Source organism: Pelodiscus sinensis, chromosome 1, assembly GCF_049634645.1.
Source record: "Pelodiscus sinensis isolate JC-2024 chromosome 1, ASM4963464v1, whole genome shotgun sequence".
Taxonomy (NCBI): Eukaryota; Metazoa; Chordata; order Testudines; family Trionychidae; genus Pelodiscus; species Pelodiscus sinensis.
In genome coordinates this window covers 56,377,468-56,395,756 of record NC_134711.1, presented here as the reverse complement: position 1 = coordinate 56,395,756, position 18,289 = coordinate 56,377,468, and the positions used below count along the sequence as shown (strand labels likewise).

The following is an 18,289-nucleotide window of genomic DNA, read 5'->3' as shown; positions in this document are numbered from 1 at the left end:
TTTCAGCATGGTCCCTGCAACCCTGGCCTGCCCCGGGGAGCCTCCACCACCCTGGGGTACCACTGGGCCACCACGGTGCATGCCACAAACTGCCCCAAGCTACCCCCAGGGAGCAGCCACTGACTGGAGCCCAGAGCCCCCACCACCCTGGACCAGCCCTGATGAGAAGCCTTTTAGTCTAAATAGAACATGAATAGATGGATACAGACAGACAATGAGAGAGTAATGAAACAATATCAGTCAGCTTATCAACCATGTTATCAGTGAACCAGCAGTCTAGTCATCTGCTTAAAGTTAGGCACATGCTTAAATACCTTGCTGAACTGGAACCATGTAGATTTATCTTCCCAGAGCTATCAGTAGAATATGGCACTTCCTGATTCCGGTGTTTAAATCACAAGATAACATCTCTCCTAAGGAAAAAATGAATAATCTATCGGTAAATTCTTACTTTATTTAGTAGTTTGTGTGCTTCCTCAAATATCATTGAATACAAAATTGCCATGTGCTTTTTACACAGACAGAAGAATTTACTGCATCTTGTTTGTTAGATGAGCAAAAAGCCTGGAACAGACATGGCACAAGCAGCCATCTCTCTTGCACTGCTTCTCTGACTGCTCTCTTTCCCAGAAGTTTATTTGTAGCATCTGCTACTGCTTCTAGAATAATTTGTTTGTTCTGTCACTTGGTGCTGCCTCTGCTAAATTAAGACTATTTTGCAGGTTCCATGTCAATGCTGTATGAATTGATTCTCATTTCCCCAGGCTTTGTTTCCCTCACTTATTCTGGGAGTAATTCATATAATGGCTGCACCATAGGCGTGCCCAATGGAATATACACAAGTAAAATAACCTTGTGCCAGCTTTTGAAAAGTGATCACCAGAGGCACCCCTAGCCCTGGTCTACACAAAGGCATTATTTCAAAATACCCTCCATAGGCTGAATTTATAAGAGAAGCATCAACACGACCAAGCCCATTATTTTGAAATAAAGGGCGGCTTATTTCAAAATCTGTACTCCTGCTTTTCTTGGGGGAATAATGCTAATTTCCAAGTAGTTATTTCAAAATAGTGTTAGTGCCAGAGTAATTCAGACTATCTACTCTCCAGTGCTTCCTGGGGCTCTAAGTCGAGGTAGCACATCCACATTAACAGAGCCTGGCTCAGACTAATTTTGAGGCTTCCCTGTAGTGGGGACATGCTATTTCAATTCTGTAAAATCGGGAGTTATTAAGTCAATTTTAGTTATTTTGAAATAGTGTCCTAGTGTAGACATGGCCTAGGAGGTGTGGGCCTAGAGCAACACCCCTTGTGCCTCAGGCATGGAGCCCATGGCAACCCCCTAGCCACAGACCCTCAGCCTGCCCCTGCTCCACATCTTCTCTTAAGCCCCATGCCTGTGGTGGGAGTGACTCTTGCTGTCATCCTGTGCCACACACCTCAGAAATCCTCCTGGCTGTCCTGTGCCCCATCAATAGCATGGTTGAAGTGGCCACTGCAGGGTTGCCCAAGGCATGGTGCCTGGGGCTACCACCCCACCCAGTGGGCCATTAAAAAGTCCAGTTGGTGGTGCAGTGAGGATAAGGCAGGCAAGATCCTAGGTGGAGACGCAGTCAGGGAAGCTCCACACACTGCCACTGTCCCCAGTACTGGTTCCACAGCTCTTACTGTGGGGGAACCTTCAAAGGGAAGGGCTCACAGCAGAAAGCAACTTGCTAAGCAGGGGCTCATCTTTCAGAGCTCTATAAGAGTAAGAGGAGATGAAGAAAGGTGATTCTGGTCAGGAGTCTTCATACCCTCTCTGCCTCGACTGGTTTGATCTATTCTCCTCAGGTGTGAATTTCCCAGGTTACTAGGTGGGGGCTCGAGCCATTTCTCTGTCAGATGGATGGAAAGAAACCCCTAGATGTTGAACCTGGCCCTGGCTGCTTCTGGCTTCACCTGTCAGTTGGGTTATATTAGTTACTGTGGTGCAAACTAGAACTGTGCTGGGATCAGAGGGGGGAGGTTACAGACTTAAAAGGAAGCAAAAGAGCGGGGAGTGTAATGCGGCTCCATTCCTTAATATTCTGATTAACCCAATGACAAGGAGTCCTATGGCACCTTAGCCCTGGTCTCCACCTAAATCAAACATTAAAAAGGTCATAGAGCAGTTTTTAAACTAAGAGATGGGAGAAAGCCGAGTGGTACGGAGGAGCATGTGGATCAGATGGAGACTTCTCTTAGAGGAGAGTCCATTCATGGAGATTATCTAGGTTTTAGTCAGAAAGAGAGGAGGGGAGATGATCAAGTATGGGCCAGATCAGACAAGAAACAATCATATATACAAAAATCTAATACATCAGGGAATGGCAGACAAATAAACAATGGCAATTTTTTAAAGTGCTTCTACACAAATACTAGAAGTCTAAATAATAAGATGAGTGAACTAGAGTACCTCGTATTAAAGGAGGAGATTGACATAATAGGCATCACAGAAACCTGGTGGAATGAGGACAATCAGTGGGACACAAGCATACCAGAATATAAAATATATCAGAAGGACAGAATAGGTCGTGCGGGTGGCAGAGTGGTACTATATGTGAAAGATAATGTAGAATCAAATGAAGTAAAAATCTTAAATGAATCAACATGTTCCATAGAATCACTATGGATAGTAGTTCCATGCTCTAATAAGAATATAGCAGTAGGGATATATTATCGACCACCTGACCAGGACAGTGATAGTGATGTTGAAATGCTAAGGGAGATTAGAGAGGCTATCAAAATAAAAAACTAAATAATAATAGAGGATTTCAATTATCCCCATATTGACTGGGTACGTGTCACCTCAGGCTGAGATGCAGAGATAAAATTTCTTGATGCCTTAAATGACTGCTTCTTGGAGCAGCTGGTACAGGAACCCACAAGGGGAGAGGCAATTTTCAATTTAGTACTGAGTGGAGCGCAGGATCAGGTCCAGGAGGTAACTATTATAGGACCGCTTGGGAATAGTGACCATAATATAACATTTAACATTCCTGTGGTGGGAAGAACGCCTCAGCAGTCCAACACTCTGGCATTTAATTTCAAAAAGGGGAATTACGCAAAAATGAGGGGGTTAGTTAAACAGAAATTAAAAGGTACCGTGTACAACTAATCAGAGTGAAATCCCTGCAAGCTGCATGGAAACTTTTCAAAGACACCATAATAGAGGCCCAACTTAAATGTATACCCCAAATAAAAAACATAGCAAGAGACCTAAAAAAGAGCCATCATGGCTTAACAACCATGTAAAAGAAGCAGTGAGAGATAAAAAGGCATCTTTTAACAAGTGAAAGTTCAATCCTAGTGAGGTTAATAGAAAGGAACATAAACACTGCCAAATTAAGGTGTAAAAATGTAATAAGAATAGCCAAAAAAGATTTTGAGGGACAGCTAGCCAAAAACTCAAAAAGTAATAGCAAAATGTTTTTTAAGTATGTTAGAAGCAGGAAGCCTGTTAAAAAATCAGTGGGTCCCCTGGACAATCAAGATGCAAAAGGAGCAATCAAGGACGATAAAGCCATTGTGGAAAGACTAAATGATTTCTTTGCTTCAGTCTTCATGGCTGAGGATGTTAGGGAGATTCCCAAACCTGCACTGTCCTTTGTGGGTGATGAATCTGAGGAACTGTCCCAGATTGAAGTGTCATTAGAGGAGGTTTTGGAACAAATTGAAAAACTTAACAGTAACAAATCACCGAGACCGGATGGCATTCAACCAAGAGTTCTGAAAGAATTCAAATGTGAAATTGCAGAACTATTAACTGTGGTTTGTAACTTATCCTTTAAATCAGCTTCTTTACCCAAGAACTGGAAGACAGCTAACATAACACCAATATTTAAAAAGGACTCTAGAGGCGACCCTGGCAATTACAGACTGATAAGTCTAACGTCAGTACAGGGCAAATTAGTTGAAACAATAGTAAAGAATAAAATTGTCAGACATGTAGAAAAATATAATTTGTTGGATAAAAGTCAACATGGTTTCTGTAAAGGAAAATTTCTGTAAAGGGAAATTTACTATTAGAGTACTTTGAAGGGGTTAACAAACATGTGGACAAGGGGGATCCAGTAGATATAGAGTACTTACATTTCCAGAAATTCTTTGACAAGGTCCCTCACCAAAAGCTCTTACATAAATTAAGTTGTCATGGGATAAGAGAGAAGATCCTTTCATGGATTGAGAACTGGTTAAAAGATGGGAAACAAAGGATAGGAATAAATGGTAAATTTTCAGAATGGAGAGGTGTAACTAGCGGTGTCCCCCAAGGGTCAGTCCTAGGACCAATTCTATTCAACTTATTCATAAATGATCAAGAGAAAGGGGTAAGCAGTGAGGTGCCATAATTGTGGAAGATACTAAACTGTTCAAGATAGTCAAGACCAAAGCAGACTGTGAAGAACTTCAAAAAGATCTCGCCAAACTGAGTGATTAGGGGAAAAAATGGCAAATGAAATTTAATGTGGATAAGTATAAAGTAATGCACATTGGAAAAAGTAACCCCAACTATACATACAATATGACGGGGGGGCTAATTTAGCTACAACTAATCAGGAAAGAGATCACGGAGTTATCGTGGACAGTTCTCTGAAAACATCCACACAGTGTGCAGCGGCAGTCAAAAAAGCAACTAGGATGCTAGGAATCATTTAAAAAGGGATAGAAAATAAGGTGAATAATATCTTACTGCCCCTATATAAAACTATAGTACGCCTACACCTTGAATATGCATACAGATGTGGTCTCCTCACCTCAAAAAAGATATTTTGGCTTTAGAAAAGGTTCAGAAAAGAATAACTAAAATGATTAGGGGTTAGGATAGGATCCCATATGAGGAGAGGCTAAAGAGACTGGGACTTTTCAGTTTAGAAAAGAGGAGACTAGGGGTGATATTATAGAGGTATATAAAATCATGAATGGTGTGGAGAGGGTGAATAAAGAAAAGTTATTTACTTGTACCCGTAATATAAGAACTAGAGAACACCAAATGAAATTAATGGGTAGCAGATTTAAAACGAATAAAAGAAAGTTCTTCTTCACACAACGCACAGTCAGCCTGTGGAACTCTTTGCCAGAGGAGGATGTGAAGGCTAGGACTATAACAGAGTTTAAAAAAGAGCTAGATAAATTCATGGAGGTTAGGGTCCATAAAAGGCAATTAACCAGGGGGTAAGGAATGGTGCCCCTGGCCTCTGTTTGTCAAAGGCTGGAGAAAGATGGCAGGAGATAATTTGGGTCACTTCTGGGGCACCTGGTACTGGCCACTGTTGGCAGACAGGATACTGGGCTAGATGGACCTTTGATCTGAGCCAGTATGGTCGTTCTTATGATCTTATGGTCTACATTAGGGAGTTATTTCAAAATAATGTCCTAGTGTAGACATGCCCTTAGAGATGAATACATTTATTAGGTCATGAATTTTTGTGGGTAAAACCACTTCTTCAGATAAGTTGGAATGGAAATTACAGAATCCAGGTTATATATAACAGCAAAAGAAATCACTTGCCAATTGTAGGACCAGTGTTAATGAAGCTAATTAAGTCAGGGTGGATGTACCATATTCACAACATTTGATGTGGAGATGCAAATGTCAAAAGTGGGGAAAGAGGGCCCGCTGAGTGGGTTTTAAAACAGTTGTGGGGGATCCAGTTTGGCTGCATATGGTTTCCATAGTGATTACCTAGTTAGACTGGGCTTTGATGTTACTGTAACAGCACTATGTGTCAGGTCCCAACAACAAATACCGGGACCCAAAATAGTTAGAATAATATTATGCCATATACCTGCTATGCTTCAGGAGTGAAAGGTATGGGAGTTAAACGGGAAAAGGTTCAACTATAACCCAGACAGGAACATATCCCCCACTTCAATCCTTGTCCTGCAAAGGATGGTTTCTATATGTGCAAGAGCCAAACTAGCAGATTTAAACTGCATCTACTGACTGTTCAATCTTAATTAGGTTGATTTGGGATCTTTCAGCCCACTCCTGTTTCAGACCTTTCAGCTATAGTTCAGTTATGAGGACACCTGCTGCTTCCTGGGAGATTCAGAGCTGCAAAGGGCCTGCCACTGGTCTCCAATCAGTGTTTTTGAAAGCAATTACCACATCCCTTGACAGCCTAGGCATGGTGCTTTGCAGAACCTGAGAAACAGCCAGGATGCCTCTCATTAAACTCTGACTTACAACATAAGAAATAGGAGAACCAAGAGACATTAATAGGCAGGAAAAACTTGAAGAAAAAAAATTAAAACTAAACTGGCATTCAAAACAGAAAAAGATGTTTGTAACCTTTCCCTTAGTATCTTCCCTTAGCATTTCATTATGAACTATTATTCAAAGTGGAAACAGCCTTTCAAAAGAGTATCTGAAGAGAGCACCAGCAATCTACTATCACAGAATGAGCCAAATTCAGAAGTGGTAGGTACCTTATTTAATGGGAATTGTGTGTGGCCCTATGCCTGTGTAGAATTAGTTTAACATACACGTTGTTTGGTAGGAGGAAGGGCAGAAAAAGGTGCGAGTTATTCTAATTTACACTCATCTCTGAATTGAGCAAGGTTCATGCTTGTTGCTATATTAGCTAGGAAGAAACTACAGTAATATTTATTTCCAAGCTGGAATGTTCCATTTCAACAGATCAATTAGGTGTGCTCTCACTTTTGAAATGATATATGATTTATAAGTTACCTACCAGCCAAGATATATTATGCTGTATAAAAACACTGATTTTTTCTGTTCTCACACCTGTTCCACTCACAAAATGACATTGTAATACTGTACAAAATAACAATTAAGACTTCAAACCTGCAGTTGGATCTACACCTGCATTAATGAAGATTACTGAGAATATTTAAGAGTATTTTGTTAATAGATTACTAGCATTTATAGTACAAGAATTAACTAACATTTGTTTTCCATGCATTTGTGAAGTGCCTTTCTGTTGTAATAAGATTTCATGCAAAAACTATACTAGAACTGTACCACTAGATGGTGATCTAATAGTGGGTATACACATGCAGTTATCATGGAATATTTGTATATGTACAGTATAGTAATAGAAGTTTGAAATAGTTTAACCCAATAGTACTGAGGAACAAGGTACTTCGACTCCAGCTTTGTAATTAACTTAGCTAGAATTGTGTATCTTGCTTCAACATCCCCTTTTAGTGTAGACCTGGTCTTAATTTGTAACATTTTGCTATTACACATAAAGCACAGACCACGTGAAGTATGATCACAAATGTCTCTGGCTCTGATATGGCACTATTTCCCTTCCTCTCATAACTGATCCCATCATAAAACCACACCACACAGCCTTAATGTCTTTGACTCTAAATGTCAGTGAGATTTGTAGAGTACTTGAGCTGAGAATAAGTGAATAAATAAAAAAATATGCCACAAGGCCACTGAATTAACCCCATGTCATAAAAGATGTTGTTGTAAAGTTTGAGGACAACATTGCTACAAATCAGTCTATTACAGCACATTCATATAGCAGAGCATGCTCTCTAAGGCTATGTCTAGACTGCAGGCTTCTTTTGAAAGAGGCTCTTTCGAAAGCATCTTTCGAAAGAGCCTCTTTCGAAAGATCGCGTCTAGACTGCAGGCGGATCTTTCGAAAGAGAAATCCGCTTTTTCAAAAGAGAGCACCCAGCGAGTCTGGATGCTCTCTTTCGAAGACGGCCTCTTTACATTGAAGAACGCCTTCCTTCGAAAGAGGAACTTTCGAAGGAAGGCGTTCTTCCTCGTGAAACGAGGTTTACCGCCATCGAAAGAAAAGCCGCGTTCTTTCAAAATAATTTCGAAAGAACGCGGCTTGAGTCTGGACGCAGGGGAAGTTTTTTCGGGAAAAGGCTACTTTTCCCGAAAAAACCCCTGAGTCTGGACACGGCCTAAGTGTGTCTACACAGCAAAGTTATTTTGGAATAACAGCTGTTATTCCAAAATAACTATGCAAGCATCTACACAGCAATTCCATTATTCTGAAATAATTTCAAAATAATGGACGGCTTATTCCGACTTCTGTAAACCTCATTCTGTGAAGAATAATGCCTATTCCGAAATAGCTATTTTGAAATAAGGCGTGTGTAGACACTACACTTCTGCTATTTCAAAATAGCCCCTCACTGGGGCCATTCAAAGTTATTCTTCCTGGGGCTCTAAGTCAAGAGAGCACGTCCACATTATGGAAGCCTGCCTTGGACTATTTTTTAGGCTTACCTGCAATGTTGACTTGCTATTTTGAAATAAGGTATTTCGGGAATAACTATTCCGGAACAGCTACTTCCAAAATAACTGTGCAGTGTAGACGTAGACTAACAGACTATTACTAGTGAAGCAGGATAAGATTTGATGCACAAGACTGCCCTCAGCATGCAACTGTTGCCTTCACATCTGAGCCCATTTTAAATCAACATTGCTTGATATTCATTTAAACTGAACCTTCAGTTATAATGACCTTACACATTAAGCAGTAGGGTATATTGTCTGGCTTGTTAAAAAAGTGTGTGCTCCGTTAACTGCTAGAGGATCAGGAAGTGGTTTTCTACTGCAGTAGCAGAGTACATCAGGTTGGGGATGTGACCCTTCTCCCTCCTCCCTTGACCAGAAAGTCGGGGGATACATAGGTCCACGCTGGGGCAAAGCCCTCTTTTGCCTCATCCAGGAGGAGTAAAACCTATCCTCTCTACCATGGCAGTATGTGAAATATCAGGATTGTGCTATTTGTTCCTATCTGATAGACACCGGGAAGGATTTTTTTTCTTCGCCACCAGACTGGCCAAGGAGAAGTGGGTGGAGGGATTGTCTTCCCCACAACAGGTTCATGGGGCTTAGTTGAGTCTAACATAAAGAGGGAGTTAGTCTATGATGTTACAACCCATTGGCTACGTCTACACTGGCCCCTTTTCCGGAAGGGGCATGTAAATTTCACCTATCGTCGTAGGGAAATGCGCGGGGGATTTAAATATCCCCCGCGGCATTTAAATAAAAATGTCCGCCGCTTTTTTCCGGCTTTTAAAAAAGCCGGAAAAGAGCGTCTACACTGGCCCCGATCCTCCGGAAAAAGCGCCCTTTTCCGGAGGCTCTTATTCCTACTTCGAAGGAAAAAAGCGGCGGACATGTTTATTTAAATGCCGCGGGGGATATTTAAATCCCCCGCGCATTTCCCTACGACGATAGGTGAAATTTACATGCCCCTTCCGGAAAAGGGGCCAGTGTAGACGAGCCCATTATGTAAAGATAGGATGGATGTTCAGTGCAGCAATGCATAGGGAAGGGACATGCTGATGAGATTGAATGGATTGGTAAAGGATTTAAAAGAGGTATTCTTTAACGGAGAGGAGACAAGAGATATTGAGGGAGACAATTCCCTCTCCTTTATAGCCTCGCTTGTGGGGGGGCAAGATGGTGAAGCCCCCATAATGGATTGGCTGGGGGAATAGGATGGGTAAAAGGAAGTGTTGGCAGAAGCCACCCCACACACACATACACACACAGGAATGGTTGGCTGATGCAATAGGTCAGGGGAGGTTCTGCCACAACCACTGTACCACACCTCTCACCCCCAATTCTGGGGTTTGGCAGTGACGCTTTTGCATTATTATGTCCCATACAAGTTCTGGGGCAGCTGAGGAGGTGGAATGTGCTGACTGGCTTCCTGGGTTTATCAATAAGCTCCCTGGACTTCAGAGAGATTACTGAGGACCCCAGGAAGATGAATAGCAAATACTGCCTCCACAGCCCCCCTAGAATCTACCTAGGGTATAGAAAAAATGTCTTCAAAGAGGTGCTTTGTCCAGGGGTAGCTTGGGTCTGGGAAGGGGAAGTACATCTGCAGCTGGCCTGGAGCTCCTCTGAGCAGGTGGGGAGGTGCAGGGCTTTGGCTAGTCCATGGCGTTTCCGGCCAAGGAGAGGTGCTTGGGGCTTCTGTGGGTGGAGTGTCTTAGAGCTCTGACAGTGGGGAAGGGGTGGAACTTGGGGTCTAGCCTCCCCAAAGGTGGGGGTTCCCTCTGCTTCCCACACCCTCAGGTATATATTGAAATGATTATGGAATTACCTGCACTATACATTTATCTGCTAGGTACTCCCAGACATCTAAGAATAACGTTGCTGTGTAAGTAAATCATGTCCCCTCCCCTTCCTCCAGCATGGTCAGACAATAGCTTTTTATAACTAGAAACAGATCATCTTTAACGTGGATCTCTGGGTATTGCAGCAAGATTAAATGTGTCACAAACTCTGCATATGCACAGACATCATTTCACCCTTCACTGAAATTAAGTCAAAATCGGCGTTAGAGTTGTTATTAGTTTGAGGGAGACGAGCAGCTGCTCTGCAGCTCCTCAAGCCACTAAACAACAGATTAATCACTGAAAGTGAGGAATTGTTTCTATATCCAATGAAATTGGGTAGGTAGAATGTTGTTACTCAAGTCAAAATATGACACCACTGAGAAACCATAGCAGCATTACAGCCAAGTGCTCAGTAAAACCTTGATATCTATCCCACAGAGTGTTGGGCTTCCAAGGAAACCCAAGGTGCAGTGAGGCAGAGGAAAGGGATAGAACAAGCGTTACAGGCAGGGATTCTCAGTCATATGCGGCTTCAGTCACACATAGCTGTACTGTCCTCTGTGTGACAGGTGTGACTTGGGAATAGCACTGGGGGAAGGAGTGTGAAAATTAGTAATGGGTATTCATTTCCACAGGCTGTGTTCATCCTGGAAGACATGTAGCTGCTTAGGATGAGCAGGGCAGTAAAGGAAGATCTTTTACTCGATGGGAGGTTCTATCCAGGACCATACACAGAGATGTTCCCTCCACCCCCATCCCTGCTGCTGGCATAGTGGTAAGGGAATATCAGCCGGTGAGAACACACCATGTGTTGCTAAGCAAACAGGAAGGGAGGACTTTCAAATTTCAAAAATAATGCAAAGGGCAGGTCAGAGGGTTGAATATCTGAAAGCAGGGCAGTAGAGTTCAAACAGATAAATAGGTATTGTGGGAAGGGTGCCAGAGGCCAGTCATCAAGCAGTACTACACAACAGTGTCCACACTGGCACCCCAGCGCTGCATCCAGAGCACAGCAAGCTCTACACTTCTCACAGAGGTGGTTTACCTAGAGTGCAGCAACTGCAAAGTCAGTACACACTTGGGCTACATCTACACTACATACTTCTTGTGCAAGAAGCCTTTTGCGCAAGAGTTTTTGCACAAAAACGTCTTGCACAAGGGCATGTCCACACCTCAAAGTACATCCCAAAAGTGATGTGCTTTTGCACAAGAGAGCATCCACATTGCATGGACGCTCTTGCACAAGAGAGCTCTGATGGCCATTCACAGAATGGCCATGAGAGCACCTGTGCTTTTTCCCATAGGGAAAACCTCTGGAGTGTCCACACTTGCCTTCTTGCGCAATAGCTGTAGCGCTAAAAGCAGTCAAACCTCAGAAAAAGAGGTTTATCTGTGGCGGAAAAAGCCCTCTGTTCTGCCGTTTAACTGACCATTTAATTGCTCAAGAGCTTATTTGAGGTGTGGACGCTCCGCAGGTTTTTGCACAAAAACTTTGTAGTGTAGACATAGCCAGAGAGCCTTGCCAGTGTGGACATCTAAAAAGTTACAGCACTGGGGGCTGTTTTACTGCGCAGTAACTTGCCAGTATAGACTTGGCTAATGTGTCACTGCTAAGTACAAGATTTGCTAGGGAATCTGTCCAAGCCTTGTATTTAGCAATGACACTTTGAGTTAGTTTCCCAGACTTAAGGAAGAGCTCTGTGTAAGCTCAAAAACTTGTCTCGCTCACCAGCAGAAGTTAGTGCAGTATAAGATATTACTTTACTCACCTGGAATCACTAAACAAAGGGATATTTACTTGTTCCCTCTTTTAACCTGAATGGAAAGTGGCTAGAATACCTATCAGTATCAGGCAGTGTAATTTGTATCTCTGTGGGTCTTACGATATTAGAGAGACATAGAGAATGAGGTAATATCTTTTAGACTGAGAGAGACACAAGCATCTGAGCCACAGAGAGCTTTTCTTCAGGTTTGTGATTGCTTTAGATCAGACACCCGCATTCCAGCATAACAACATTCTTCCAGGGCTTCCTTTATAATAGGATAGGGTTTCAAGGCTTTAAAACACAATATTGTTGTGGACATCACAAATAACTACATTTGAGGATCAGGAGTTTTTCCCCTCCCTAGTTAGGAATTTTAATAAAATGTTAAATTATTGATACAGCATACAAGGGCTGTTTATTCTTGTATGTTTGGAAAGTACAATACATATTATAGAATACTACCACAAACCTATCATTCAGCATTAAGTGAGCTGAAATTGGGTTAAATCAATGAGATTGAAATAGCTACAAAAGCTAGGACAGCCTCAATTTTTCTGGTAATTGTAATTCACGTTAACCTCAACTGTTACTCAGCATAGCAGGGTTTCCTACCACAATATGTCCCTACAGGATTTTGAACTCTTCTTGATCAGTGGAAAATTCCATGGCCTTGCATAAACTCTATTACTGCTTTCCTTTAGTTCAGTACTACTCTGTACTATGCCAATTAGATATTTGCAAACAATGTCCTCACAGACTGGAATAATTCAAAACCATTTAGCAGGTTTTTTAATCAATCTTCCTTTGTATACTGAATGAAGAATGCAAATATAACCACTATTCACAAAAGCAATACTGTGAGACAGTGATGGCTCAAATGCTGATGCAATCCATTGTTCAGAGCACAGTATAACATTATGTTTTGGGGGGGGGTATTTTTTTGTCAACATGTTTCCTTACATCTCCCAAGAAAGAGACTTCTGTATACCTATTCAAGTCTATAGAGAACATAATATTACAACTACAATATGAGAGATTAAAAATGAGATTAGATGAACAAATATACAAAATCCGTGAAAGGTAGTCAAATTTATTTACTCATTAAAATCATATTAATGTGGTTGAGTTCACTGTGGATAACTGTAATATTGCAAATTGTAATTTAACAGGTACCACCTCAAGTACTACTATGAAGCAGTAAGATATAGCATAGTGACAAAGCCTAGATCTACATTATACCAGGCAGTTCAGCTTAAGGTACGCTATGCAAAATGCTGACCCACCACAGCATCTATACTGCTGGAGGTTGATGGGAGCACCTGCTCCTTGCAGAATTAGAAGTACGGGATGTTGGTGGGGGCTGCCCTCAGCATTCGATTGTAGGTCTACACTAAACCTGCTAAAGTGAATGCTAGAAGATTGACCTCCAGAGACTCGATCTTTTTGATAGGGTAGACATGCCCAAAATGTACAGATTAAATCCGTCTGTGAGGAAATTTTCCCCACCTTTAAAAAAAATCGACCCTCTCTGTCATTGATAAAAAAATGAGGAAATGTTTATCATTTTATTATTAATATTTCAAAATTCTAAATGTGGATACTGTGAGCAAATGTCTGCCTAACAAGAACAACAGTGGACCCAATCACACCTTCTTATGCAAGCAAGCCCAGGAAGAATAGGATCTTCAGGAGATTCTTTACTTTCTATGTGCCTCAATTCCCCATCAGTAAAATGAGGATATTGTCTCCCTTCTCCCAACCTTTATCCTTTTTTTCTCTACTTACACTATAATCTCTTTGGAGCAGGGAATTACTTATTCTGTTTCTAAAGCAGGCATAGTACAATGGAGCTTTTATCTTGATCAGGGCCTCTATCATAGACATTGATGGCAAAGGAAGAAGAAGGGGCTTTGAGGGGGGAAAACTGCAAATGCTAAACAATATTTGTTAAATATTACTCTATTTGTAGTTGTTTTTCCTTACTTTTATAATTACTTCCTATTTTAGGCTAATCTTACTCATGTCTGTAAATCAGCTGTGTAGCCCATAGGGGTAGCTTATCTTTATTATATTTACTGCTTTGCCTTTTTACATTTCGTTTTCATTCTATTCCGCTGTAATAAAAGGAACCTACAGACCTGTAACCTGTACTTAGTTTGTATAAGTGCGGTTAAGCAGGTCTGTAATATTTGGCATAGACAGATGGCTTAACATTACCTTTAGATTCTAGAAACTGAGGATAGTTTGGTCAATTGATACGAGTTATAATTTACCAGTAAATACTCCTGCAAGGAACACGGGAGTAATAGCCAGAATTCTGTGTAAGCAAGCAGTGACAGGCATGATAATAAGCAAATATCAATATGTTGTGCACATATCAATATGTTCCTGTAGAATAGGTACATCTCAATATTATGTGGGTGAGGAAGCTGGATTTGGACATGGTGGGTTGAATAGTATTTCATACCCTATAACAGGACTACCCACAATGTGGAGTGAGGGGGCTTTTTTGCATTTCTCCATCTTTTGTTTTGTGCTTTTTACCATCTGACCCTTCAACTCATTGAGAAACTTGGTCCATCAGAATCACTGGTATGCCAGACTGGCAGGGCAGATCCTTTGTTTTTTGTTACCGGGTCTGCGAGGAAAGGTGTGAGGATGCAGATCTAAGAGCTTATGCAAAGAATAAAACCACGGACAGCCCCAATACTGTATTACTATCATCTTTTCATTAGGCTTTTCTGACTTTTCTAAGAAAGATCTCTAAGACTTTATTTTGCCTTAGGTGTGAGTGTCCATAATATCCACCATAAGGCTTCCCACAAGATATTGAGCTCCATAGTTTCAGTTTTATGTAGCTTGATTCTGGGGCAAGAACCTTATCGCAGTCAGATCAATTGGCCATCAGTACAAACCTTATGAACCTCTACACATCAAGGCACATCTACACATCAGGGGAAAAGTCAAGTTAAGTTACGCAACTTCCGCTACATCAATTGCTGTCTACACAGTAGGAAGCTGAAGGAAGAACATTCTTCCTTTAGTTTCCCTTACTCCTCATAAAATGAAGGTTACAGGAGTTGGAGTAAGATGTCCTCCAGCTCACCACTATTTCAAAATAATGGCTTGCTGTATAGACACACTCTTTGTTATTTCAGAATAACGTCAGTCTGTGTAGACAAACCCTGACTAAGGCTGCTTCATTCTTCAAGGAGGAGAGAGGTTTTTTGTAATACACTTATTTCCATTAGCTGTGAACATTAATGCCTTTGACAAAATGGATTTTCAGTAGCACCAATATTTTTATTTTAATGTCTCGATATGTTTCACTACTTCACTCTTTGACTTAATGCCATCATTTTTTCCTGTAACACAACATTTTTTTTCTTTTCTCTCTGGAGGCATCGTCCTATATTTGCTTTTCACTTCCTGAAACTTGAAGATTAAGATTTTGTCCTTATTCCTTATTCTCTCCTTTACTTACATGACACTCCAAAACCCCTCCAGAAAGCATGACTCCTTCTTCTCATTCACACATCATGGGAAACTGTGAACCTGATTACATCCAAATAATAAGCAATCAGACACCAGCCCATCAATAAATATTTATGATAAATAATAATGTTAAATATATATTATACATAATAGTAATAAAATAAATATTATTTACATATTACATCAGTTGGGCAACTTCCAAGTGAGATTATATTTTTTTCTATTGGGGTTTTTGTCTCTGGGGCAAAATTAAGGCCTATGTCTGGAACCTCAGTCCCTGGGGTCAAGAAGGTACATAAGGAGATAAGCTTTTTCACTCTTTTAAAAATATATAACTTTCATGGGTGCAGAGAGAGGCTTGGAACAAGTATATTCAATACTATGGAGTATGCCTGAGTCTGCAGACAGCCTGAAACAAAATCTTTAAGAGGAATAGACTACCCCACTCATCTTTATGGGCTATCAGTTTCAACACTATCATTCTGGGCCCATCTCTAAACATACCCTTGCAGAGGACTCTGAAGCTATGTCTACACTGCACTTATTTTGGAATAAGCTATTCCAAAAGAAATACTCCAAAACAGCTTATTTTGAAATAGCATGAAATTAGTCTGAGGCAGGCTCCCCTAATGTGGATGCACTACCTTGATTTAGAGCCCCAGGAAGAACTGGGGAGTAATTACTCTGAATGGCCCTAGGGAAGAGCTATTTCAAAATAGCAGAGGAGCGTCCACGCTACTGCTATTCCAAAATAGCTATTTTGGAAGAGGCATTATTCCTCATGGAATGAGGTTTACAGAATCCGGAATACGCCATCCATTATTTTGATATTATTTTGAAATAACGTTGCTGTGCAGATACACCCTGGCTACGTCTACACTGGCATGATTTTCCGGAAATGCTTAAAACGGAACAGTTTTCCGTTATAAGTATTTCCGGAAAAAGCATGTCTACATTGGCAGGATGCTTTTCCGGAAAAGCACTTTTTCCAGAAAAGCGTCAGTGCCAATGTAGACATGTTTTTCCGCAAAAAAGCCCCGATTGTCATTTTCGCGATCAGGGCTTTTTTTGCGGAAAACACTACTGTGCTGTCTACACCGACCCTTTTCCGGAACAGTTTTCCGGAAAAAGGACTTTTGCCCGAACGGGAGCAGCATAGTATTTCTGGAAAAGCGGCTGATTTCTTACAGTAGATCGTCAGTGCTTTTCCGGAAATTCAAGGGGCCAGTGTAGACAGCTGGCAAGTTATTCCAGAAAAGCAGCTGATTTTCCGGACTAAGTGGCCAGTGTAGACACAGCCCCTGAGTGGCAGGAAAAGGAGAACACAGTGGACCCAGCCCTCGTACTAAGGTACATTCTTGCTTCTGGAGTAAAAATCGTGTGTGGTAGAGTTATCCATACAGAGAAGAAGGGGAACCCATGTTGCTACTTCTTCCTTTTTGGCACAAGAGGAAGCCCTTTGCCAACACTGCACCTGGTGGAGTACCGGAATTGATAGGGGCACCATAAGCAGAGTTCTTACTAGATCCGCTTAATTGAACCTGGCGAGATTGATCTCCATAGGATCAATTTCCCAGTAAGTGGAGACAAGCCCTCAGAGTTGCATCTTTAGAAGGTATATCAGAAATGGGTAGGATCACACATGGATTTCTTGAGGTCCCGCACAGAGTCTGCCTATCACAATCAAGTATTACTTTTCCTACAGTCTCATTTTCTCTCCTGACATGGCAATTTTTTAAACAGCTTTCCAATGCCCCTGTCATTACCGCAAACAATAATTAGGAGTACTCACTCTTTTAAGATAGGCAGTGCCGCATCAACCTGTACTTGAGGATTTAGGGCAGTGCTTTTCAAATTTTTTTCATGTGTAGACCCCTAAACGTTTTTGAATGGAGGTGTAGAACCCTTTAGAAATCTTCAACATAGTTCGCAGGTTGAAAGCCACTGAGTTAGGCCATCTATCTATGGCAGTGAGGATGTTTTCATTTATAACAAGCTGGTAGGCTGTTTTCAGACACCAGGGTGTTAAACTATATTTCTCTTCTTTTCTCATTTTGTGTATGCAGAGTTGTAGCTATGTTGGTCCCAAGATTTTGGAGCTCTGCATAAGCTCAAAAATGTGTCTCTCGGAGCAGTAAAAGATATTACCTCACCAATCTTGTCTCTTTTCTTATCTTGAAAAAGTTATCCCATGGGATAATGCAAGTCTTGCGCTACATGGGATTTAGGACATAATATCATGCACTGGATCAGAAGAGGGCAGCAATAAACAACTTGGATTTGAATTGACTTTCCCTATTTCAGGTCAGATGGGGCCAGCTGATAACATTACAGATTTATATAAGGAGCACTCTTATATTTCTTCCCATCATTTATAAAAGTAGTACCAATTTAGTAGATGAATCAAATTTAGAGGTATTAATAAAGTAAAATAGGATTGAACTATGCACAGGCATCTTTCTCTTTGTTATAATTTATTATTATTTAATCAAAATTTAAATGTAAAGGACAAGATGCCCCTAAGTATCTCTTATCATGAGCCTTGCCTGATATTGTTTTAAACTCAGAAAAATACTGATGTGTTTTGCCAGTTTCTCCTTTAGAAAGCCTTCACAGGGGGTCACAAAATAAAGGTGACCCAACAGTAAGAAAAATATAAAATTCTAAACTGATGTTTTTTATTTCCAGTTGAAAGAATCAGAACCTTTTCCTATAGTTTATAGTTGCTCAAGTCACAACTGGGAGTATTAAAACTTTATAGCCTTAATTAAACTACAGCATTGGTACACTGGTTTGTTAATCTTAAAAATCCAGTCACAATCAGATGCAATAAATCAGAAGGCAAAATAAAATTATTCTATTAAAAATGGATCAATCCTTGCCAAGCTGGATCAACTTCAGACAGCAAATCTAACGGTGCTGACTGGCATT

At 41.0% G+C, this 18,289-nt stretch overlaps 1 long non-coding RNA gene across 1 annotated transcript in view; it reads right to left on the bottom strand.

Annotated features, from left to right (window-relative positions):
• Nucleotides 1–18,289, bottom strand: part of LOC112546340 (uncharacterized) — a 171,833-nt gene that overhangs the window by 113,251 nt on the left and 40,293 nt on the right. The window contains exon 3 of the long non-coding RNA XR_012904348.1: nucleotides 315–413. This is a non-coding gene — a long non-coding RNA (uncharacterized LOC112546340). The remainder of the gene's footprint in view (nucleotides 1–314; nucleotides 414–18,289) is intronic.